This window comes from Pinus tabuliformis, chromosome 8, assembly GCF_031772625.1.
Source record: "Pinus tabuliformis cultivar Carrire ecotype Pingquan chromosome 8, CPIR1, whole genome shotgun sequence".
Classification (NCBI taxonomy): domain Eukaryota; kingdom Viridiplantae; phylum Streptophyta; class Pinopsida; order Pinales; family Pinaceae; genus Pinus; species Pinus tabuliformis.
In genome coordinates, this window is record NC_142294.1 from 302,728,270 (window position 1) to 302,755,249 (window position 26,980).

Consider the following 26,980-nt stretch of genomic DNA (forward strand, 5'->3'; position numbering starts at 1 on the left):
ATCTTGGTGTTGCAAACTATATTTTGGGCATGGAAATTAAAAGAGATCGGGCAAAGAGGAAGTATGTCGAGACAATACTGCAGAGGTTTAATATGTAGGATAGTAAAGCGGTGAAGGTTCCTATTCCTGTAGGTGTGAGGTTATCTGCTGAACAGTGTCCCAGGACACAAGAAGAGGAAGACGACATGTCCCATGTTCCATATGCGAGTGCAGTCGGTAGCCCTATGTACGCAATGGTCTGTACTAGACCAGACATTGCACATGCAGTGGGAGTATTGAGTAGGTTTATGTCAAAACCAGGGAAGGAGCACTAGACAACAGTGAAGCGGGTTTTTAGGTATTTGCGTGGCACTAGTGATTATGGTTTGTGCTACCAAGGAAGACCAGGATTGGACAGAGTGTTGGGTATTCATGGCTTTGTTGATGCAGACTGGGCTGGAGATATGGATCCGAGAAGATCTACAAGTGGGTATGTGTTTAACCTATTTGAAGGTGCAGTCAGTTGGATGAGTAAGAAACAATATGTAGTGGCACTATCAACTGCAGAGGCAGAATACATGGCAGCCACTCATGCAAGCAAGGAAGCAGTTTGGTTGCAGAGATTGTGTTCAAGTATGGGGTTAGTATAGGGAGCTATAAGAATAAACTGTGATAGCCAAAGTGCAATTTTCTTGGCCAAGAACCTTGCTTATCATTCAAAGACAAAGCAAATTGATGTTCAGTATCACTTTTGTGAGAGATATGATAGAAGACAAAAAGGTGTTGCTAGTAAAGGTGGACACTTTGAAGAATACTGCAGATGCATTGAAAAATCTGTGAGCTCTGATAAGTTCTCTTGGTGTAAAGAAACAATGGGCATTTCAGGGCTGGAAGAATGACTAAGCTCTCTTGTGGCCCCCTGTGGAAAGAAAACAACAAGTGGGAGATTGTTGGGTTGTGTTATATTCTTTCCATGACTAACCCACGTAGTGAACCGGGGGGTTAGAGGGGGGGCGGAGCCCCGCCTTCGTTGCGCCGATTGTGCAGCGGGGGGGGCGGCATCCCCCCCTGTCTGGGGGGTTTGAGGGGGGTGGGTAGCCCCCCTCTACGGGGTCCAGGCAGTGCCAGCGCTAGAACCTATGGATCTTGCTCCCATCTTCAATATGCTGACCATAGATCATTCGCTCTGGGAAAACCTTGATTTGGAATAGGAAAAAAGGTGGAAGGAGGGGACTTGGGAGGATAACCAGAAATAGAAAAAGACACAGTGGGAATGAAAAAGGGCCAGCAATACAGATCATCCATAGATTGAGGCTATTGTTGGCAAGAGAGAAGGAAAGTGCATGGGTTGGGGAGGCAATGGGACAAATCTGCGTGGCAGAAAGACGCACCACAAAGGTTAGTTGATCCATCTGAACTTACCCTCACCAATTTTGACATTGTCCGTGTTGTTTATATAGATTATGTGAAAAACTGATGGAATCCCCTAAACTTTCTGTGTGTAGAGTTATTTTTCAGTATTGTTAATGAATGGATTATTATAAGCCCTAACTTCTATTGCTAGGTTAGCATTATTTTATCCTAGGGCAGAAGAATTGCAGACATTCTGTTAGCTAGCCACTTCTAACAGAACAAAATTTATGATTATCTGAGACAATTATTGTATCCTTTAACATTGAAAAATACATTGGAACCTTTTTCCTCCCATTAGACATAGTTACCAGTTGGTTCTTTAGGGTTCTTAACTGAACTGAGGGTGGAGGATCCAAACTCTTCTATGTATCAGTTGACTCTTTGAAGTTGGGCTCCATCAACTCCTCCTAGGCTGATGTGGTCTCTGTGCCATCAATTTCTGCTTAGAAGTTGTGGCCAGTAGATGGAGTGATGATCTGACAAGATTTAAATTGGTTGCTACATTGTCTCCTATCTCTATCTTAGGTGGGATTTTTTTTTTTTTGGTTAGGTTTTTTGTATGGCTATTATTTCTGCTACATCCCTTGATTTTACACCACTCAAAATTTCTCTTGGTTGGTGAGGGTGATTTGGTAATTTGGCTCCTCCTTTCCAGCCAATCACTCTTCCTCTTTATTCATCCATCAAGCAAAGGAGGGAAAGCAAAAGTTATATGGAAGAGTTTGCATGACATACTTATATGGAGTATTCAAGGCCCAAGAAGATCATAGCAAGAACCTCATTTCCAGAAATTTATTCTGGCATGTGTTCTGTAGGTTTGATGTTTTAACCATCTAACACTCACAAAACTCTTCATGAGAACTTTTATCTCGAGTTTCTGGAGAAATTTTGATATAAACTTTGTTAATGGTATAGTGTTCTACAAGTGCAACCATTGTTTCTTGTGACATTCATTGTAACACACTTACAATCTTCTTGATCTCAATGATCTGCACACAACCATGAGACTCAGACTAAGATCTTAGTTGACCTTGATTTTGTGTCTGAAATCTAAGTGAAAAAATATGAACATAGGAGACATATAACTGAATGATTACTGGGCTGTAAAATACACAGCTGATCTTCTGAAACAGAGGAATTATTGATAGATATAACACTAATTGTCTAAAACCAAATTAAAAACTCTTATCTTCTACATATACAACTGAAATTTAGGTTGCATAAATTCAGGAGTTACTTAAATTGGAAAAGTTAGTGTAGTAGTAAGCAAATTTCTCTTTTGTTTTCCAGATTTAAAGTTTGATATGTTCTAGCACATCTCATATAATTGTGTGCATTGCCTTTTTGGTCATTGTTGGATGTGAGGGTTTTTGGTTTGGTTTCTTGTTAAATGGACATATATTGACCTGTCAGAAATACTGGTTTAAATTTTTATTAAGAATGGAATTATCCCATGTAGTTTCTACATAGATTATCAATAAAATATGTCTAATACAAAAGAATGATCATTTGATTGTTGTGCAACAGTAATGCAAGTGATGCTCTAGATAAACTGCGGTTTTTAAGTGTGACCGACCCGAGTGTACTTGGAGATGGTGGTGACTTGGAGATCCGCATAAAACCAGATAAGGAGAATGGGACCATCACCATATTGTAAGTTCTGTATGCTGCGCTTTTCAAATAAACTTCTCATGTTCTTGTAACTGATGACTTACAAGAGTTGGCTCTTTGTGTGGTTTACAGGGATACTGGCATCGGTATGACCAAAGAAGAATTAATTGACTGTCTTGGGACTATAGCTCAGAGTGGAACTAAAACGTTTTTAGAGGCTTTGAAGGTTGGACTGTTTTAACATTTTTTCTACTAAATCAGTTGGTCCAGTCCAGCTTTGAGACAGTAGTTTATGCTCTACATTCTTGTTTTACAAAAATGTACGTCTTGTTTGCAGGAAAATAAGACTGGCCCTGACAACAATTTGATTGGTCAATTTGGTGTAGGCTTCTATTCTGCTTTTCTTGTTGCTGATAAGGTATCTTTTTATATTTCTTGGATAAGTTTTCAGTGATTAATGGCTGATAAGTCTCTGCTATGCTTAATTGTTCCTTTTGGTTAAAGACGAGCTACAAAGACCTTCTGAAGAAGTGATGTCATCATTACCAAAAAATCTTGTTTGGAAATGTTGGAGTTTCTTTTGGTTGTTGTGAGTAATAATGATCCTCAATGTGTCGCAGGTCACCGTCTCAACAAAAAGCCCAAAGTCTGATAAGCAGTATGTGTGGGAAGGAAAAGCTGATACTAGCTCCTATATAATACGGGAGGAGACAGATCCAGAAAATCTCATTGTTAGAGGGACTAAAATAACCCTTTACCTAAAGGTAGAGGGCATTTCTTTTGCATGGCATTGTTAAATTTCTTTTATACTACCATATGTTGATATTCCATTTGTTGTCCTTCCATGCAGCCTGATGACAAGTTTGACTATGCTGATCTGGAAAGGGTTCGTAACCTGGTTAAGAATTATTCACAGTTTGTCTCTTTCCCAATATACACATGGCAGGAAAAGTCCCAAACGAAGGAGGTGAGCAGGATAGGTTTTGATGTACTCCTTTCTGTATGTCTATAAAAGTGAAGAACTAATTCCCTTGCTCGTCAATCATATGTGAAACAAAGTTTAATAGTGTGTCAAAGCTAGCTGTAAGCCTGATTTATCTTCTGAAAGAAGCTGGGATCTTTTGAAGGTTGAGGATGACAGTGCTGAAGTAAAAGAAGGGGAGGAAAAGAAAACTAAGACTATGATAGAAAAGTATTGGGACTGGGAATTGGCAAATGAAACAAAGCCTATCTGGGTAAGCCATCTATATGTTATTGTGCCAATTTGCCAAAGGATGTTTTAGGCTGCATTGGGTTTTATCTTTTTGTTTTTTTTGGGAAGTTTAGCAATGGTGAGGCTACATCATGGTCATTGCCAAGAATAACACTCAAAAAAGGCAGGTAATTGAACCGGTTGTTGTGGGGAAAAATGCCTATGCAGGACGATCCTATCCACCTAAGGTGTGATAGTGCCTTAGCAACAAACAGAGACAACTATTCTAGTGTTCTTCCTTTATGAATTAAGAATGAAGAGAAAGATAGATGGACTCACCGGTGTCTTCCGTTTGTCCCTCGATCCGGCTTCTCTTCTCTTGGAGAGTTCCCAGCTACTTGCCTTCTCGCTCGCCCAGCTTCAAGAGGTTTCTGCAAGATCACAAGAAGAGAACACTACACAAGACATGGATTCATATTCATAACTAGTTCAGGATTAGAAATAAACTAAACATACTAATGCAATCATACATCAAGAATACACCAGCATATAGGAGAAACCAATATAGCTTTATTGATGAATAACAAGTTTCAGGAAGAGATACAACCCAGAGGGCTCCAATCCAGCATCTCCTTCCCAGCAAATGGAATTCCTATCTTCACCCCCTTCAAAGCATTAAGCACCCAATGATTCCAATCTCAAACCAACAGCAATTCTTTGCAATAACAAAATTCCAGCCTCCAGATCTCATGGAGGAGAGATCCATATATAGATGTTTGGAGAGAGGATGAGTCAGCTTGAGATCTGACTAGTGTCCTCTCCCTCTGTCAGTTCTCAATTCCACTTGGAGGTTCTTGCTTCCACTTGGAGATTTGGAACCTCTTACTCATCACCAGTCGAATTCCCTGAGGCAAGTGTCATTTTGGAAGCATCCTGGGTTCTGACACCTTGAGAAATGAACTTGCCACATGTCCACTCTCGCTCAGCGCAGGTAGCCAGTGTTCCCTTTGACATTCAGCGCAGGTAGCCAGTGTTGGCTTTGACATTCAGCGCAAACATCTAGTGGAGCTACTGAAATGATCCTGAATTGACTTGTTTTTGAGCAGTTTCTGGTGGAGAACTTCTGTGAATTGCTGTAATTTGTTGACCTTGTTCCTTTAGGAGTAGGAAAAACACTTTTAGGGACTTTGGATCCCTTGGTTTATGGACATTTCATGCTTAGAGCTGTAAGGCACAAAAATGTCTATAACAGTTGCCCCCTAAAGTATGAGGCCGTTTATCGGGTGAAATGCTTTATTAGGAGGATCCGAAGTTCTTCCAATGCTAGGAGGAGACCTGTAATAAGATACAATACAATACATTATTTTTCATACTGCTTTCATGATCTAGCTGAGGCGGGCATTCCCATGCTCAGCTTTATAAATTCATTTTTCTGTACATAGAACAGACAATCGTCTCATGGTAGACTGATGATTTTGTTGAAATCATCATCCTTTTGGTAGGATGATTATCTGCTGCAATGCTGTACATGTAAATGTCTTTATTTTTCCTGAATATATATCGCAACCCGGATGGATGAAACTAGATCCGGGGTCTTCAATCTTGTCCGATCTTCACTCTAAGTACAAGTTGATCCATGTGAGAAATGTTCTGAAGTCGAACATGGAAAGACATCGCTTGATTACCGGTCAATGAGGTAAACCGTTAACAAGCGCGAGAGGAATCACCGATAATGATAATGACCCTCAAGGTACTGCAGTACAATTCACGTGGTGTGAATAAAGGACTTGGCGTCGAACACCACGCAAAATCTTTTGGTCGAAGGTCATTGATGTATACCTGTCGCCGGAAGTGAGAAACTTGCCATTGAGGCATGCAAGCTTCAAAGTACTGAAAGGGGTTGTTCCTAGATCAACTTCTTGGATAATGAGTTGATGTCGACAAGAAGTGATCCGTCAAAGGAGGGCCTTAATGAATCCCTCATCAGTGACACGAAATGGAGCAAATGATTTTGGTGGAGGTGAAAATGATCTGATGACATATGATTCAGGGTGGCAGTCATGAAAGGATGAAGGATAATGTATGGCAATGGATGGGACACGGTTGACTTCTCTGAACGACTTCTCTTGAACATATGGCGACACTTATGCGATGGATTAGTAGCATTACCCCAAATATGGATGGTATGGCGAGACCATGGTGATGTGACCGGTGAATGAAACAACCCAACCCGATTGTGGTACGGAGGAAAAGTGTCATGTTCAAGAGCGACTTGCTACCATCAAAGTTTTCTTGTGTTTCTCCCAATTTTTCCCCAGTCATTGCTGACCAGTACCTCTTTATTTTTGTCAAGCTTGAGGAGGATAACATATGCTTGTTCTATAACTTGCCCTTCGGGAAAGCCCATCGCTATGTTTTAACGAGCCTAGCGATAGTGAAACTCGTTCTCGTCTAAAGACAAGTTTGTCGCTATTTCATGCATTTAACGAGTCTAACGAAAAAGATAACTCGGTCCTTTTCATTTTTAGAGAGTCTGAAAAGGTACGTAAAGTCAACTCCGAAAGTCATTTTTCGTCATCTAATCCCTTAAGTCCGAAAAAGTATAAAACAATACAGAAGGGATGAGTTTTCGATAGTTTTAACGAGCCGAACAAAACAAGCGCTCGATCTTTTTGTGCAATAATCCCTCAGGTCCAAAAAGATTAAAATCTAGAGGAGGGATAACACTTCCGGTCGCTTTAATGAGCTGGAAGGCCAAAACTCGGCAATCTTTTCATATTTTACGAGTCAGATGAAAAGAGCTTAAAGAAGACTCGTCTTTTGAGGAACGAGTGATAAAACGGGTTAGCAGCTGATTCCAGGTAAGGCTAGGAATTTTCCAATCACGGCAGTGTCACAAGGATGGCTAGTGAAATCACTCTTCGCAACTGTTCCTCAAAATGGGTAAACAATCAAATGGAGGTGAATGATCGGCCAATGGAAAAGTGGAGGTGATGGTGCAAACACGACCAAGGCTTTAGTGGCTGATAATTTACGTTCGCAGTGGTTATTTACCGGGTAGTTCATTTTTTAACGAGCTTAAATGCGGGTGGAAACATTTGCTTGGTCTTATGTTTATTTTTTAGCGAGCATGAACTATGTGCTAAAAATGCTCGGATCTTGCGTTTATTTTTTAACGAGCATGAATTGTGTGCTAAAACTGCTCATGATAAGTTTGCATGCCCCCAACATAATAACGCAAATCGAGGTGCATGCCCCCCAAGCTTCATTGCATTCAACTCGGTGGTTGGAATGAAGGTTTACCTTTGAGACTCGGAAAGGGGATTTGTTTCATTTTTTAATGAGGTTGACACAGTAAAAGAACTATCCTCATGACTCCTTGTTTCATTTTTTAACGAGGTTGACACGAGATAAGATCCGTCCTCGGAGCCCATTGTATTTACAGTATTTCTATTAGCGCGATGATCCATGCTGACAAAATGTTTAGGAATCTTCCGAATCCATTAGATATAGAAGATTTCATATTGTAGGTTTCCACTGTGGCTACTTCCGCCAGATTACTCGCAGGCGGTAGGGAAAAAGTACCCATTAAGGCAGGGTCTTTTAGGAGACCTACTCCAATGTTTTGAAGCAAATGATTGCTTCCATGGATCGTTGGAGTGCTTCCCGTAACTTGTGAATTGTCGGGGAGGAAAGTTTGTTCGTCGACGACTGTAATTCCTCCTTGAAAGGGAAATGCAATCTTCCTGAAGTAGGTCGACACAACTGCAGCCATGGCATATATCCAGGACCTTCCTAGTAGGATGTTGTAATCGAGGTTTCCATCGATTACTTCAACATCAACTTCTACTGTTTTGCCCCCCAGTTCAACTTGCAAGTTACTTAAAATCCCGTATGGAGTGTATGATCGTCCATCAAATGCTTTTAACGTCGTTGATGATTTCGACAAGGGTGGTGAGCCTAAATTTTTCCAGCAACTCATCGACATAAGACATGTAGATGCCCCCTCATCAATAATTGTTCGATGAACAGTTTTGTTGAGGGCTTTCACTTGAATAAGGAAAGCTACTTGAGCTGGTAACTGGGGGTCATATTCTTTATGATCAAAGGCCACAAGATTGGAATCCATTGGGCCAATCCCACCTATTGCTGATAATAAAGCTTGCTCTTGGGAGGGGCAATTTTGCGGTACCTCAAGTGTCGACATAGCGGACGACGATTGGGCCAGGTCCTCTACTATATTATAATTATGTGCTACTTTGGCACGAGGATTAAATGTCGATTTGTGTACTACTCCCTTTGGCGACTTTATCATTGGTTCAGGAATGATGGGTGGCACAACTTTGGTTAAAGTTGTCATCGAACTACTAGGTTGTTCATTAGCCTTGTTATTCGACAGCCGTCGATTCTCGTAATCTTTATTCCTTGTCAAAGCATCATTTTGCTACCTTGAGACAGACAACATAAGCACTTGGGATCAGGAAGAATTTTGATTAGCAAGCAGTTTGGTTCCCGGGCTTGGAAACGGATCAGTTAATATCGTTGGGGTTTTTGAACTCTTAAAGAGTTTCTTAAGTTCAGCTATATGTGGACAATCTCTCGTCCAATGATCCTCATCGCATATATGACACCCCGCAGGGGGTTTCCTTTTTCTCCCTTTCTTTTTCTTCTTGCCCCCTGGTTGCTTTAGTTGTTTGCCCTTGTCGGTCGACATGACATTTACTTCCGAGGCAAGAAGTTCCTCATTTGCATTTTGACTAGAAATCTTACAGGCCTTTTTAGATGTAGCCTTTGTCGATTTCATATCTGTTTTGCCAATCACGCCATCGTCGGCGTGAGAGTCATTGTTTGATTTAGGAGGAGGAGGAATTGAGAATTCCGGTCTAGGGGCGTCAGGTATTTTGTCGTAGAGCATGCCAGACTGAGTATAGACCAAGTCTAGATATTGCGCACGAGCGATGACTTGCTCTTTTGTTACGACTCCCCGTTTTGCCACATCTTCCGTGATTGTAGGAAGTAAGGATTTGATAAACCATTCAGCTAATAGCTGATCGGGAACGTACGTTTTCACCATCCTACGACGACGTCGCCACTCATGTATATGATCAGATATGTGAGTGGCCGTTGTCTGTTTGAAGTTGGTTAGGAGTTCCGTTCCCATTTCATACCTTATCGGTAATTGAAAATGGGTTAAGAAAGTCGTGGCTAAGGTATTGAAGTTGTCGAACGAAGCTCTAGGCAACTCAATATACCATTTTGCCGCTGGACTCGTTAACGTCCTCTGAAAAAGGCGAAGCCTTATCGAATCATCGTTTAGGGTGTTTGATGAACACCATAGATGAAATGTCATCACGTGATTCGATGGATCTTCACCTGGATTTCCATTAAATTTAGGAATATCTGACGGAAGTTTATGCGGAATCGCTGGCCACCAAGGGGCATAAGCAATTGGATCATTCTTCAGGCGGTTTAGATCTGGTAATTCTAGAGTTTCTACAAAGGGCAACTGTTGATTCAGGTTAGGCGAAGCATACCCAGGATACGATGGAATTGCCTGAGCAGTGGGTCTTTGCATACCAGCATAATGCTGGCAACTTTGACAAGGTTGATGGGCATAACCACTATAATATGGTTGCCCATTACTTACAAAGACTTGTTGCTCAGGTCCTTGATATGATTGCTGGAATGGCGGTTGTTCTGATTGAACCAGCTCTGGTTGTTGGACCATTTGCTGTTGTCCAATACTAGATGATTGACCAAGATGAGGAGTCATAGTACTTGTTTGAGCCTGAGTCGCTCCAGATAAGGAGGCACTAACCTGAGGTTGTGATTGAGTCGTTGAGACAAGAGGCTGTTGTATTGAAACCTGAGGCTGTTGGGGTTGACATACAACAGGTAGTGCTTGTACTTGCGACGCAGTCACCATACCAGGTATAGTGGGAATATTCGACACAGGGTGGACTGGTTGCATTGAATATACAACCCTTGGTTGCTGAGGCAGTATTGGTACCCAACCACTGGATGTAATTCCAGTTTGACCTGAACTTTTTTGTAAACTCCCATATGGTTATTCTTCGGGAGGGAACAATGAAAAGGAATACTGCCCTCCATATGGCGGAAATCCAGTACTTAAAGGGTAGATTGGCCTTTGAAGACACATTGGATCAATTTGTTGAGTTTCAACGTAAGAAATACCAGATGATAATCCGGATGAAGAAATAGGAACTAACCATGTTGTCGAAGCAGTCCCTGATGGGACTCCGGCTTGTTGTTGATAACTTGCCGGGACAGATGGTATACCATTGAACATCGTTGGAGTAGCAGCAGGAGGTTCTGCTGCTGCTGTGTCGGATGACACAGTCCTAGATGTCGACGGTTGTTCAGACATATTTAGTCTATCCAAAAGATTTTCTAGTGATTCTACAAGAACTTGCGATGAAAAGAGACTAACTTCGAAGACCAACGAGGGAATGGTGATGATTATTCCGTTTAAAATAAATTTTAATGATGCTTAGACACAACTTGCTTTTTCAATTTTAAAGAGTCGAGAAAAAGCTAAAGATGACTCTAGTCTCCTTCAATGTTTTAACGAGCCCAAAGTGACAAATGCTCAGCTGGACTTTTTCAGTTATAGAGTCTGAAAAAGGCCAAAAGGAACTGCTATGGAGTTCTAGGTAGAGGGTGTGCCAAACTTTTCGCAAAACCGCAGAATACTTTTTAGGGTACGGGCGGTCGATCTTCCTGAATGCTGTGTTCAGTGCATTGCGATCAGTAGGGCGGCCGACACGGCTTCCTAAGGATAAAGGTTTTATGCCTATAGGGGTCTCCCAATATATACACGACGGTACGTGGGAGCACAATCCGTACTGGCGCTATCGTCTCTCAGGAGGAATCACCCACCATCAACGAGATCGACAGTCACCAGGCTTTACGACGCCGGAACACGTCTCTAGCCTAGACCTCTATGTTGTGCATTATGTTGCAAAGCGTTGTTAAGTTCATTCAATTTATTTTAGAGTTGATCTTTTTAGAAGTTTGCCTTTCAAGGTTCACCACGAGATGTATGAAACAATTCCTAAATGCAGTCTAAAGATGATAAGCAAGCTTTATATCTTTTCAACTTTGAAAATCCTAGCTACTAAGGGAAAAGAAAGACACCATCTTTTCTCAAAGAGCAATCAGCACACTCTAAAGCACTTTTCCTAAATCAAACATGAAAACTATCAAGATGCAAATGCACAATGCAGGTGTTTGTTTTCCGCTTTCTTAGTATTGATGTCTACAAAAGAAAGCTTTTTGTACTACTTGGAATTTGCTTTTAAATGACAAATACAAACAAGTTTACTTTTTCGAAATCAGAGAGGGTAGAAGAGATTACAACACTTAACGATTTTCGAAATGAATACTTGTTTTGACACTTAAAAGAGACAAACTCAAACCAATAAGCAAGAGTAAATGTATAATCAACTGCAAACAGCCAATGAACTCTCTCCTAAGATCACAATCAACAGATCTGAATCAAGGGCTACAGGATGATTATTTCACTCATGCAAAGGAAAATTGCGAATGATGCCACAAACAAATAAAAACACTCACATTCTTTCTGTACAAAAGGAGGCGGAATTTAAGCAGAGAAAAGGGGTTATCAGACTGGTACCTATGCTAGTTACAGGCTGCAAAAATCAGAGATCAAAACAAGGCAAAACAGAGCAGAGAACCCCAGCTGCACAAGGGCAAACTGGTTCAACGCAACCTCAACACAGGGGTTTTGACATTCAGCGCAGGTAGCCTTCACGGGACCTGCGTTGAAATGCAGAATCCGTTCACTGGGTCTGCGCTGAAGGAGAAACTCTCGTTTCTCACTGGTTCTGGGTCACATATTGCTATTTAATCTACTGTTTCAGGCCAAATAAAAGCAACAAACAAGGTACAATCAAAGGGATGCTTTGAGGGAGTACTAAGATCTATCACAAAGGATCATCAAATCATTTGTGAGTCCATTGTTCAGATCATAGACAAGTCCAGCGATTGGATCAAAGCAGCAACCGTCTACTTTGCATCCGGGAAAAGCAGATGCAGTTCGATTGTTGTTGTCGAGTCTATGAAACAAACAATGATGGAAACACAAATAAAATGACTAAACAGATTTCCCCAGTGGAGTCACCAATTTGTTGTAGGGAAAAATGCATATGCAGGACGATCCTATCCACCTAAGGTGTGACAGTGCCTTAGCAACAAATAGAGACAACTATTCTAGTGTTCTTCCTTTATGAATTAAGAATGAAGAGAAAGATAAATGGACTCACCGGTGTCTTCCGTTTGTCCCTCGATCCGGCTTCTCTTCTCTTGGAGAGTTCCCAGCTACTTGCCTTCTCGCTCACCCAGCTTCAAGAGGTTTCTACAAGATCACAAGAAGAGAACACTACACAAGACATGGATTCATATTCATAACTAGTTCAGGATTAGAAATAAACTAAACATACTAATGCAATCATACATCAAGAATACACCAGCATATAGGAGAAACCAAGATAGCTTTATTGATGAATAACAAGGTTTAGGAAGAGATACAACCCAGAGGGCTCCAATCCAGCATCTCCTTCCCAGCAAATGGAATTCCTATCTTCACCCCCTTCAAAGCATTAAGCACCCAATGATTCCAATCTCAAACCAACAGCAATTCTTTGCAATAACAAAATTCCAGCCTCTAGATCTCATGGAGGAGAGATCCATATATAGATGTTTGGAGAGAGGATGAGTCAGCTTGAGATCTGACTAGTGTCCTCTCCCTCTGTCAGTTCTTGATTCCACTTGGAGGTTCTTGCTTCCACTTGGAGATTTGGAACCTCTTACTCATCACCAGTCGAATTCCCTGAGGCAAGTGTCATTTTGGAAGCTTCCTGGGTTCTGACACCTTGAGAAATGAACTTGCCACATGTCCACTCTCGCTCAGCGCAGGTAGCCAGTGTTCCCTTTGACATTCAGTGCAGGTAGGCAGTGTTGGCTTTGACATTCAGCGCAAACAGCTAGTGGAGCTACTGAAATGATCCTGAATTGACTTGTTTTTGAGCAGTTTCTGGTGGAGAACTTCTGTGAATTGCTGTAATTTGTTGACCTTGTTCCTTTAGGAGTAGGAACAACACTTTTAGGGACTTTGGATCCCTTGGTTTATGGACATTTCATGCTTAGAGCTGTAAGGCACAAAAATGTCTATAACACCGGTGACTTAACAGCTAGGAGTGCCTTAACAACGCACCTGATCACCATCTATCCAAGACCCTATGGATGCATTAGGTGTTATCTTATTCTGAATAACCATTTCGTATATTTTCTGGCTAATTGTGAACTCAAAATTCTATTTTATTTCATTTTAATATTGCTTGCCTGAATCCTTTATATATAGCAGAATCATGGCCCATGTCAATCTCTAGTTGTACCTCTGGGGCTTAGCCTTATGTCTTTCTAACTTTCATGTTCTAAATGCGTAATCCCAAAGAGGTTGCATCAGAAGAGTACAATGAGTTTTATAAGAAGGCATTCAATGAATTTCTGGATCCCTTGACGTACACTCACTTCACAACCAAGGTATGGCCTTTTGGATAGATGTACAAAGATCTTTAATTAGGAAAATTTCTTCTTTTGGTTCACGTAATCGGTGTATGAAAGATTATTACAACAAATTGCCCCATACTGTCTGAATGCAGGGTGAAGTAGAGTTCAAAAGTGTCCTTTACATCCTTGGTATGGCTCCCCTCAGCGTTGAGGATATAATGCATCCAAAGAATTAGAACATTCGTCTAGTCAAGCATGTTTTTATTTCTGATGACTTTGATGGTGAATTGGTAAGTTGTATTGATTTTCTTTTTTGCAGCTACTTCACTCCTGGAATGTTTCCTCCAAAAATTATAGTCTCATTTGAGTGTATTGGTACTTATGTTAAACAAAATATGTTCTACATGTATGTAGTTTCCATGCTATCTGAGCTTTGTTAAAGGTTTTGTCGATTCAAATGATCTTCCTCTTAATGTCTCCAGGGAGATCCTTCAAGAAAGCCGCATTGTAAGTTCCGCATTCACACCTTCCTTTTCAAATATGCCATTGTATGAGGTTAAATTATAAGATTGAATATGTAGATCAGTTGGTGTTTTTTTGAATAATATTGATATGAAAGCATTAATATGAGCTTCTATGTTGGAAATATTTTGGTTTCCAAGTATTTCATGGGTTTAAAGAAGAAAAATATGGATTGTGTCTTTATGTTTGATTTAGTTGTAGATGGTAAATGTTTTGTTCTGGAGCTAGGTAGGGATTTTATATTGTTGTTACATCAAGTCATATGCCATTTGAAGTTTCAACAAGTCTAACTACAAGATATTGTGATTATTTTCTTTCGTGTCTTTAGCAGTAGTAAATGTTTGATGCAATCGCATTTTAGTTGAACATTTGTATACTCATTAAGTTTAGTTGTGACTAAATCCTTGAATGTGCATGTCAAGTTCGTATAATGAAGAAGCGTCTTCTACGGAAGACATTTCATATGATTCAGGGTATTGTGCAAAGTGAGAATAAAGATGTAAGTCCACAACATGTAAATTTAGAGGAAAGTTATTAACCGTGTCATGGTCCAAGAAATATTGTTATGCTATTCTAATTTCCACCTTAAATTCAATGTGAGGTGCTCATTAAACACTATCTATTTGAATGGAGTTATGTTTCGTAGATTAGTAGAATCTAGTTAATATCTCTGCCATAATTTGAGTTGTTTATAGACTCCTTACATCTTTATGTTCCTGAACTTTCTTCTTAGAAATGGAAATCATGTTTTGTGACAGTAATGTTGATTGATTCTTGTCAGCTTAATGAAATTGAAGTATTATTGCATTGTCTTCTATCATATTCTTTGATGTTGATTGAGTGAATGCATTTTGAAGCTTCTGTAAAAGGAATTTACATTATTTTGGATTATTAATGTAGGATTACAAGAAATTTTGGAGAACTTTGGAAAGTATATCAAATTGGGCTGTATCGAAGACTCAAATAATCATAAATGGATTTCTCGTCTTTTACGGTTCTTCTCATCCATGCATGATGAGGAGATTATTAGCTTGGATGATTATATTGAAAACGTGATTGAAAAACAAAATGGTATTTTTTATATTGCTTCAGATATCATTAAAAGTGCCAGGAGTGCACCATTTTTGGAAAACATTTTGCAGAAGGCTATTGAGGTATGATTTTACTTTTCCACATAAATGACTTATATATTTCATGTACCTTGATAGTACATAAAAAGTGACAACTGCAATGTACTGTGTTTCTTTACAAGTCCTCTATCTCGTATCCACAATTGATGAGTTCGCTATTCAAAATCTTCAGACATACAAAGACACAAAATTTGTTGATAATAGTAAAGAAGACTTGGACCTAGGTAAGTAATGTGTATGTTGTATTGATATACTTGATGATGGAACACAATAACTATAGTCTGGGAAGCTCTATACAGTCTGTCTCATTCTGAAGAAGCATGCCAATGAATGTGGTAGAAAATTACCCATAAATAAGAGCAACCCTCTGACCATCAGTTGTAGAGGAAACATGACCCTAAATGAAGCAAAATTTGTCAATTCCATTTCTGACATCAGAGAAAACTATGTTTTGTACATCTTGAGTGGGACTAATAGTTGATAACATATGCTTCCTTGTAAGAGGTCATAGGTTCAAATTCAAACCACAGGGGGTTAGAGTATGTACGCCTCAGTAGACTTTAGCAGTCAAATCACTGCACGGAGGTGGGTCACTTGTCCCACAAACAAGGGGGGTCTCATACACCTTAAAATTAGATTATTATTATAGCTTTCATCCTCTGCTTTCAAGGGATCATTATTTTTTCTTCCAGGTAGATCTATTATTTTAAGAGGAGAACAGACATGCATGTCTAGATTACATGTTTTGAGTACAGAATTGCTGTCTTTTTTATATTTTCAAAGAGATCAGGCATGCATGTTTGGATTGGATTTTTAGAACAAAATTGTTGTCTTTTTTATTTTAATTCTTTTTTTTGTTCTTGTCCACATTTATTCATATGGTCTAAGTGCTATGTTTTGTCTGATTGAGTACGTGTTATGAAAAATATTGAACTTCAAAAGAAGTGAGCTTGGTTTTATCTTTTCTTCTGTGTGCTTGCAAGCCCACATCACATGCTCACGGGTATCTTCATGTCTTCTTTGGGCACCAATGGCTCACTATTTCCTGCAACAGAATTTATTCTTACCTACAGATAAAGGTTGTGTAAGAGTCCTTGGTGTCCAGTGCAACATTCTTCATTGCTGGGACCTTGTACCATGTCCTCAACAATAGACCTGTAATGGTTGGTTAGTACATAACCAAGGCATACACATACATGCAGAACCTCTATCATATGAACAGACATCATTTACACAACCTATCCCTAACTTTTCTAACCAATGAAGAGGCTTGCATTCATACAAATACAAACATAGTTTCACTCAGAAATATTGCTTTCTTTTCTCTAATACACATATCATATCCTCATGCACACATATTGATCACTGATATTCCCCCTCTTGGCCTCTCAATGCACATTCCAGCATCTGGCTCTCAGTAGGAACGTTCATAGGTATTACAGGAAGAAATATGCCGATGTTATTGATATGCATATAATTACTAATACTATCGATTTGTTGTGTGTCTGAGCACTCTCTTCATCCATGGAGTATACTGTTTAACACCTCTATTATACTTCATGTACTCAATCCCTCTTTAGAGGCATCACAACCTTTATTATTATCTTTGTACAACTATTTCTAAAATTTTTGGAGGCTTTGCCAGGCCAATGACAATGGCAGGCAGTGGTCTTTGCCTCTGTAGCCTCTTTTGTCTTTTAACCTCTTTTGTTTGTGTTGCTACAAAATCTATTAGGCCTTGGAGAGGGGTACCCTACAAGGAAGGCACTAGACTAAGTGACAACAATGGTGTGGCGGGCCATTGTGACCACAACCAAAACTCCCTACTCATTATGGATTTTCACCAATGGGAGGAGTCCCTATATATAATAAGTCACCTAATAGGTGTTCTAAGCCTGGAGGTGTAAGGTGACAAAGAGGCCTCCAAGGGAAAGGCACAATTTAGGCATAAGGCATCAAGAGGAAGAAGTTCGCTTTCCTTGAAAAGGCCAAATTAGGGCAACATAAGACCTAGGGTTTGATTTTTTTAGGTTGAGAGTTGGGATGACTAAAGGTCAAGATGCCAAGAAAGGGCTTCCTACAACATATTCCAACAAGGTTAAGACACACGAAACCCTCAAGAGGCCCCCAAGTTGAAGCTATAACTAAACTAGGGTTTACGCTAGGGAAAATATCTAGGGCAAGGGATATTATTCATAAAAATAGAATGAATGCCCACCAAGGGGAATGATTTTTTGGCAACCACTCAACCCTTGATGTTTAGACTTTCCATGACCCAAATTCCCTCTCCTTGTCATTAAGAGCCCTAGTTGGTCACTTGGCCATTCAGAGGACCATGAAAGGTAAGAGAGAGAAAGTAAACTTTATGGATGAAAATTGACTTTATCACCAAATAAGGATGGGTGATGCCTATTCCTAGTGTTGATGGAGTGTATGGATTCTTTAGGTTGGCTAAAACTGGCAAAGGAGTAAGGATATTTTGATTCCCTAACATCATAACCCTAAGTATTTTCTTTGTGCGGGACCAAAATTCACTTGGGAGAGCTAATGTAAGATCACCAAGGTATCATACAATGAGTAATGCATGCATAATATGACTTAGCATCCACAAAGTTGATATTCAACAAAATTAAGGCACAATATTTAATCTAGATCATCGATATATTCTATATATTAGACATGAAATCAATTTTTTTCAATAAAAGAGTACTTGCAAGACAATATGCATGTACAATCCAATCATTAATCCAAGGAAACTTCTCCAAAGACAAGAATATAGCTCCAATGCAAAGTATTCTCCATAGATCACATCTCTCCAATAGGAAAAGAGGCTCAAATTCTCAAGTAGAGCCGTTGAATTCACAAGTGATGATGATGACAAATGAAAAAATCCTTTCCTTTATTTATATCAGGGGGATAAGTATAATTTTTAGTCTAAAAGCCCCTAAAAGGAAAGTAAAATCATAATGATGCATTGGGTTACAAGTTAACCCATCTAGCTTATACAATAAATTAAATGAGAGCCCACATGTTTGAGTAGTGAGGCCTCAAAAGGTTGACATCATCCAATAAATGAGCTCCATGTGGCATGCGTTGAGCCTTTTGGGTGGAAAGTGTGGTGTAAAAGCCTTTAAAAATCATTATTTGGGGGTTTCCCCTCAAATCTCCATCAATATCACTCTGCGGTTCCCAAAATTATCATTTGAGGGTTGGCATTTTGATATTCTTTTTATATTATTTTGTGGCCATGATATGCTCTTTCTTTTTCTTTTAGCTGCATCAAAATCTTAGGGAAAATTTTATGGCCCAACCTAGGTGTGTATATGTATGGCTGTCAAATCCCAGAAAACTAAGGGTCAACGGAACCTGAAGAATGGAGGTGGAACATGGTGTTGTAATGTAAGATGAAAACTGGAAAGTATGGAATAGGGATAAATGGAACAATGCTATCTCAATCAACCCCCCCTATACCCATTAGGCCATTAGGGGAGGCCCCATTGGACTAAGATCGAAGATTAACCCCCCCAATTAAGGTGAGGGAACAAGATCATAGTCAAATCCCATCTTTCTTCCAGGTCATCCCATAATACATATAAAATGTCCAAATAAAAACAAGAATAAGCACCAGATTGCAAAATGAATAAATTAGCCTTTGATTGGAAGCCAACCTTCATTCATGTGCTTTTGTTGGATGGGTGAGAATGTATATGATTGATGCAGGTGGTGGGGATACAATGGCAGATTGTCAACTAGTGGTGGCTGTTAGTGGCTGCATGGTTGGTCGGATGGATGTGAAGATTGGGAGAAATTTTTTCTCCTATAGGGCCACCCACTTTGGTGGGTAATGTTAGTTTTTGTAGCATCAGATGGTGTTCTAGTCTTTGCAGTTGTCAGAGAGGCTAAGAAACACTAGGACTCCATAACCCAAAAAAAGTTTTAGGAAAATCCACCTAGAAGTGCCTTAATTAAGTTAATTAATCAGTAATTAAATTTTTCCTAAGTCTTAGGGAAAATGATTAATTAAAAGTAATTAATTGAGGAAGGTGAGATTTCTCTAGAAACTCACATTGATCAACTAGGAAATAATCTTAGTCGTTGATTAAGTTTTAATCTTGGCCGTTGGAGTCCCAACTAGAGATTATAGGAAGAAGTCGATGGGTAGATGGAGGAATACACTTGAGATTGATTTCCTTGGGTAGTTTGACTTTCTAGAGAGCAACAATTGTTTGCTGGAAGAGTTCGAGCCAAAGAAGGGAAGCAGGGACAGAGAGAGGTAAAGACAGTGAGTTCGAAGGAAACTTTCTAGATCCTAAGAGTAGCTTGCAGAGAGGCAGAGATAACTACAGAGAGGATGACACAAGTGTTGTGCATACGTCTCTAGAGGGAAATACGATTTAGCTAGAGGAAGGGTCGTTGCAAGTGCTAGTGGCTAAAATAAATTCCAAAGGGCCAAGCCAGAGGCTTCCAGACCAATGACAGTCAGTCAGAAACTAATCAGAGGCAGTTTCAGGCCAGTGAGTTTCAGGCATGTGCATAGTTGGTGCAGGGCCTGTGCAGAGGTGTTGGAGAGCTAGCTCGATGGCTTGATTGAGCCAAGATTTCTTGTGGGGATGAGGAAAATTTCCTCACAATATTTTTACTAACATTTTTCTTTGTAGGATTAGCAAATTTCAACATAGAGTTATACTCAGAATTTCTCACTATTGCTTAATAATAAAAACCTTCTGGTGCTGCACCGATTTTCCCAAGTTGGGTTTTTTCTAGGGACTTTTGTCCAAAAATAACGATGTTATACTTGCGTATGCTAGTATTTTCTCAGTTTCCAGTTTATCTTCCACAATGTTTAATTTTGTGCAATAGAATTTCAGTTGTGAAATTTTTGCAGGTAATAATTTGTAGAGTGGACTTTCTTTTATCTTTGTCTCCCTCATCGCATCTGGTTCTGTGTAACTATTGAAATGACTCATGGAAGTTTTCCTTCTTACCTCTATGAATCCTTCGTGCTTAGTTACCTAAAAAGGATGGTGATACAGGACATAGAGAATGAATTTGGTACTAGATGGTCGGTTAAGAAGATAAAATTGCAAATGTTGCTCAACTGTAAGAGGTTTCGTTGCAACCAAACAAGAAAAATTAAAAAAATGCCTCAAGATCAAAGACTGAAACAAATACCATTTGACATATCTTTTAAATTATGGAAAGTACTTGTAAAATCATATGATAAGATGGATGCACAAAGAAAGGTCGGCGATGAAAGCATTCAATTATTAAATTTTTCATTAAACGTTATTTGGAATGTATTAATACTTGTAAGTATCTGAGATGCGTATTTGTGTGAAAATAAATTGAATTGGTTTATGTTTAAGGACAGGGCATCCAAGGCAAGGTTAACCAAGACAAAAGTCACTTATTGTAGTGGCCAGAAATGTTTAAAAGCACTGATAACAACCTTTGTAATTATATTAAACTTGTGATATTTTTTTAATAAAATTTGCACTAGAAGAAAGTCATTGTTATCTAATTTCTCCCTATTTACTGATTGACAGGAACTAAAATATGGAAGACCTCCAAATCATTTGGAAAAGGAGGTGTTACAGCAAAAGAGATGGGTTGAATTTGTTGTTTGGATGGACTCTATGGTATGTAATCTTAGTTGGATTTCTAATATACTTTTGAACCCTTTCATTTTATTTTTTAGTACTATTAGATATAATATCTTACCTCATTTTATGGTTAGCATTGTATAACAAAAACATGCGTTGTGTTATGTAATTAATACTAACATGTAATATTGATTTTTTTTTCCAGAATGCTATAGGTAATGATTGCCAAGACGATGATCACGATGATGATCCAAACTATGCTCAACATATATCAGGAGATGATGAGGATGAGGATGATGGTGGTGAAGGAGGGGATGATGAGGATGAGGATGATGGTGGTGAAGGAGGAGATGATGATGATAGTTGTGGTGTTGGTGATGATGTGGATGAGACTAATGAGGATGGTCAAGATGATCATGAGGATGATCTTGGTGGTGGTAGCTAGGCATGCACATGCATTGTTTTTTATGAAGAAATTATTGTATAGAATGAAATTGTTATGTTTAGATGGATGTTGTAAATTTACCCTATATCAATGAAAAATTTTGATTTGGTAATCGTACAATGAGCTTGATTTGATTAAATATGATGATGATATTATCATTATCATTATTATATTTTTATTTGATTTATATATTGGAAAGTATCATCATTATTTTGATAGGGAATTATAATCTATGGTGATATTACCATCTTTGGATGTATGTTGTCAATTCATCGTAGAATGATGATATTCATGAAATATTTTGATCTATTAATCATATTTTAATCTTAGTTGTTTTGATTAAAAATAATTCTAATCTTATTAGTATTATGTTGCTATTTTATACATGTGTTTAAAATTGTCAATGAATCATTGTATATGATGACATTGTTATTTTTTTGGATGGATGTTGTCAGTTTCCCTTAAATTCCTTTACAAATGATTTTGAATTGTGATATCTTCTTTAATGATATTTAGAAACTATGATATATTTCACTATGCAATTGAAATTAGTAAAATGAATCTATAAAGGGGGTCATATATGTAAAGAAAAATATACTCTACATAAGAAGTCAAATGCAGATGTAACCATGGATGCAAAATTGAAAGTAAAATTGGATGTTAAACTAGGAATTAATACAAAATGAAAACAATGACATACAAAGTGTTTTAAACTAGAAGTGAAAAATTGTGCAATAGTTGACACAAAGAAGGGAACAAAACATGGCATACAAAAGGATATCAAATTGGGCAAAAACAAGGACACATAAATGGACACCAAATTAGATGCAAAAAAAGACAAACAACTAGATGTAAAATAAGATGCAAAGTTGAGTGCTAAAAAGAAGCAAAAAAATGTTACAAATTAAGATGCCAAATGATGATGCAAATAATGTGTAAATTTGGGATGCAAACTTGGGCGCAAAAAAGGATGTAAGAAAAGACATAAAACAAGATGCAAAATGGGGCTGAAAAAAGGTGAAACCAAGGATGCCATGTTGGATGTAAAAAATGATGCATAATCCGATGCAAATTTAGGCTCAAACTTAGACAAAAAATTATATGCAAATGTGGACACAAAATGAGGTAGAAAAAGATGTAAATTTGGATGGTGAAAACGATGTAAAACTAGACACCAAAAAAAATGCAAAATTGGATGAAAAAGTGGGCGTAAATAATGGTGCAACATTGGACACATAAGTAGACACAAAAAATGGTGCAAAAATGAGCATAAAAATAGCTCAAAATTGAATGCAAAAAATGATGCAAAACTTGGTGCAAAAACAAATACAAAAGTAGACGTAAAAATGACTCTAAATTGAATGTACCATTAGACACAAAATAAGATGCAAAGGTGGACACAACACATGACTCAACATAAAATGAAAATATAAATGGAAATTTGGATGCTCAAAATGATGTAACATTGGATGCAAGAAATGTTGTTAAAAACAATGCAAAATTGGATGCAACAAATGACACAAAATATGGTGCAAAATGGGATGGGAATAATGGAGACAAATCAAATGTAAAACTGGACGTAAAAGATGGTCCAAAAAAAGATCCAAAAATGGGCACAAAAATGGATGCAAAATTTGGTGCTAAATGAAATTCAACACATGGTGCAAAGATAGGCACCAAAGCTGGTGCAAAAATAGGTACAAAACTAGAAGCAAAAACTAGTGTAAGACTAGATACAAAAGCTGGCGTAAGACTATATGGAAAAGTTGACACAAAATGGAGGCAGAAAAAGACGTTAAATTGGATGCAAAATATGATGTAAACTTGATGCAAATGATGGCACAAAAAAGGAAGCAAAGAATGACACAAAATAGGAAGCAAAAGACGATGAAAAATAGATGCAAAAAATGACACAAAACTAGAAGCAAAACCTGCCATAAAATAAGATACAAATCTTGGTACAAAACTTTACATAAAAAATGATGCATAATTTGGTGTAAAAAATGATGCAAAATCTAGAGTGAAAAAGGATGCAAAATCAGGCGCAAAAAAGGACACTTTGAAAGTTGTACAATAAAGCCAGATTAAGCGCCAGGTTGTTCATCACAATTACAAAAAAAATGCACTAAAATCTGGGGCTAAATCTGGCGCAAATCACTGGTTTTGTTGTAGTGAAAGGGTGTTTGAGGAGAAAAATAACCACACAGAACCAGAAGAGTTAGAAGGAAGGGAGGAAGAACGAGAAGAACGATCTGATAATGCTTCTAAGCAACAGACATCAAAAAGGCAACAGATAGAGTTGCAAGGGGAGTTTCGTAAAATCAAACCACCACACTTTGATGGAGAATTGGAGGAGGCAGCTGAGGCATGGTTGATTAATATGAACAAATACTTCTAGCTATATGAAGACGATCACAACCTCAAGGCATGGTTGGCCATTTTCCAATTACAGGGAAAAGCCACCCTGTGGTGGGAAGAAGTTAAAATTGTAAGAGGAGTAAGCGAGCAAAATATAACTTGGGAAAAATTTCAAAAATACTTTAAGGAAAGATCCTGACCGAACATTTTTATGAAAAAAAGCAAGAGAATTCCATGACTTGCGACTAGGACAACAAACTATGGATGAGTTTATCACTTGTTTTACTTCATTGCTCCGTTATGTGCCTTATATTTGAGAGGAAAAGGCTAAAGTACAAAGGTTTGTTAGCAGTTTACATCTGAACATGAGGGAAAAGAATTGAATTTGACAACCCAAAGACGATGGATGAGGTAATACGTAAAGCCAGGATTTGTTACCAGCAAAGTAAACAGAAGGGAGAAATTGTGGGTAAAATGTGGATTGATAAGAGAAGCAACAAGTTGGCTAGAAATAATAAAGGAAATCGAGGTGGTGGTAACAAAGGATTTCCCAAAGGGAAAAATAGCAGAAATATACAGAAGAATCCACTCAGATCAAAGCCAACCGATGAGTCCATAATCAGTGAAAAACTTCAAAAAATAGACAATGAAGGGACAGCAAGGCGTCGAGTGCAATGTTGGGGCTACGGTGGGCCTCATTACATTAAAAATTGTCCTCAACGAAAGGGAACCGAACAAGTTTCCCAGATCGATGAAGCATCTATAGTCGGCGATGTAGGACGTAGTTTACCAAGGATTAATGCTACTCTGGAAGATCATCAGGCAAAGTACCAACCAACCATGGTGGAATTTGACGGTAAGATTTTAGACCTTGCTGTAACTATTTTAATTGATCCTGGACCTACGTTAAGTTATATTAGTCCTAAGGTGGTGGAGCATTATAAATTGCAACCTGTTAAATTTAAGGATCCTTGGCTAGTACAGCTGGAAATAGGGGCAAAGAGATGAGTGCTTGCTAAGGTCAATAACTGCCCTTTAAAGATAATAGGACAGCCAGTGATGGCAGATTTAAACATGCTTCCCCTTGGTTTGTATGATGTACTAATTGGTATGGACTGGTTAGAAAGACACTGGTCCATAATTAACAGTAAAACAAAGACTATCTGTTACAAATATGAGCTTGGAGCAAGGCAAGAGATGCAAGGAATTAAGCGGCCAGTGCAGATTCGGCCAATAACTACCTCTTAGTTAGCAAAATGCATTAGGAAAGGATGTCAGATTTATGCCATCCAAGTGGGTTATGCCAACTCAAAAAATAAAACAGCCGCATTGGAAAGAATTCCTGTGATACAAGAATTTGTTGATGCGTTTCCGGAAGAGATTCCCAGACTGCCACCCAAGAAAGACATAGATTTTACCATCGAATTGGTGCTAGGGGCAGCCCCGGTATCCCGAGCACCGTACAGAATGAGCATATTATAATTGACAGAGTTAAAAATTCAATTACGGGAGCTATTAGACAAAATCTACATTCACCCTAGTGTGTCCCCCTGGGGAGCCCTGGTGTTGATCGTTAAGAAGAAAGACGGGACCCTTCGCATGTGTATGGATTATCGTCAATTGAATAAGTTAACCATCAAGAATAAGTATCCTCTGCCCCGTATTGATGAACTTTTTGATCAAGTAAAAGAGGCAACGATATTCTCTAAGATTGATTTGCGATCAGGGTATCACCAAATTAGGATTAAAGAAGAAGACATAGCTAAAACTGCTTTTAGAACAAGATATGGCCATTATGAGTTTGTGGTGTTACCCTTTGGGTTAACCAACACCCCCGCAACCTTTATGTGTTTAATGAACAACATATTTCATCAGTATTTGGATAAGTTTGTGCTGATTTTTATTAATGATATATTGATATATTCCCAAAATATGGAGGGGCATAATGAGCACCTCAGATTGGTACTGCAAACCCTCTGAGAATACCAGTTATATGCCAAGTTCAGCAAGTGTGATTTATTTAAGGAACAAATACAATATTTGGGACATATAATCACTAAAGAAGGGATCGCGGTGGATCCCGAAAAGATAAGGATTGACCATAATGGAATGGCTGGTACCAAAGGATGTGGCAGACATCAGATCCTTCATGGCATTAGGAGGTTATTACAGATGGTTTGTAGAAGGATTTTCGAAAGTAGCTTATCCTATCACTTCCTTACAGAAAAAGGGGAGAACCTTTAGGTGAACCCTAGAATGTCAAAAGAGTTTTGAGTAACTTAAGCATCTGAACATCACCGCACCCATTCTAAGCATAGCCGATCCCAGTAAAGATTATGTGGTGTGCATGGACGCAAGTAAGGAATGGGTAGGAGGTATGTTGATGCAAGAAGGGAAGGTGATTGCTTATGAGTCAAGAAAATTAAAAGAGCATGAGCAGAAATATTCTGCTTATGATCTGGAGTTGGTAGCCATCATTCACACCTTAAAAATGTGGCAACATTATCTTATGGGAAGAAAATTTTTATTATTGACATACCACCATAGTCTGACCAATTATTTCAGCCAGCCCACCTTAAATGCTAGGAAAGCACGGTGGGTGGATTTCTTAAGTGGTTTTGATTTCGAGATCAAGCATTTGAAAGGGAAAGAGAACCGGGTGGCGGATGCTTTAAGTCAAAAATTACAATGTATATATGAGATTTCTTGTAGTAAAGGGAAAAAAAACTTCAAAGAAATGATTAAGAGGGCTGCAGAACAAGACACCACATATCAACAAATAAAACAACAAATGCAGCACTCAACCAACAAGGAAAATCAACAAGGTTATGCTATGGATGTTGCTGGAATTCTATATTATAAGAAAAGGTTGTTTGTGCCCAGTCAAAATAGCTTTAAAAACCTGATTTTGGACGACTTTCATAGAAGTCACTATGCTGGACACCCGGGGTATCAGAAAATGATCACTGCGCTCCGAAAAGAATATTATTGGCAGGGTATGAAGAAAGATGTGGTTGAATACTTGGCACATTGTTTGGAGTGCCAACAAATTAACGCAAAACACCAACACCCTGTGGGGGTATTACAACCATTACCCACTCCGGAATGGAAGTTGAAAACCATCTCCATGGAGTTCATAACGGGCTTGCCCAAGTTAAAGAAAAATAACGACTCC

The 26,980-nt window shown here is 38.7% G+C and overlaps 1 pseudogene across 1 annotated transcript in view; it reads left to right on the forward strand.

Moving 5' to 3' along the window:
• The window catches only part of LOC149235330 (heat shock protein 90-5, chloroplastic-like), a 33,583-nt pseudogene extending 12,112 nt beyond the window's left edge, over nucleotides 1-21,471 (forward strand). Inside the window, exons 2-14 of the transcript XR_016245873.1 lie at nucleotides 2,920-3,045; nucleotides 3,136-3,229; nucleotides 3,341-3,421; nucleotides 3,624-3,767; nucleotides 3,854-3,970; nucleotides 4,131-4,238; nucleotides 13,676-13,780; nucleotides 13,900-14,037; nucleotides 14,162-14,258; nucleotides 14,692-14,768; nucleotides 15,170-15,421; nucleotides 15,519-15,623; nucleotides 21,311-21,471. The product of XR_016245873.1 is annotated as a heat shock protein 90-5, chloroplastic-like (transcript). The remainder of the gene's footprint in view (nucleotides 1-2,919; nucleotides 3,046-3,135; nucleotides 3,230-3,340; nucleotides 3,422-3,623; nucleotides 3,768-3,853; nucleotides 3,971-4,130; nucleotides 4,239-13,675; nucleotides 13,781-13,899; nucleotides 14,038-14,161; nucleotides 14,259-14,691; nucleotides 14,769-15,169; nucleotides 15,422-15,518; nucleotides 15,624-21,310) is intronic.
• The last annotated feature ends 5,509 nt before the right edge of the window (nucleotides 21,472-26,980 follow it).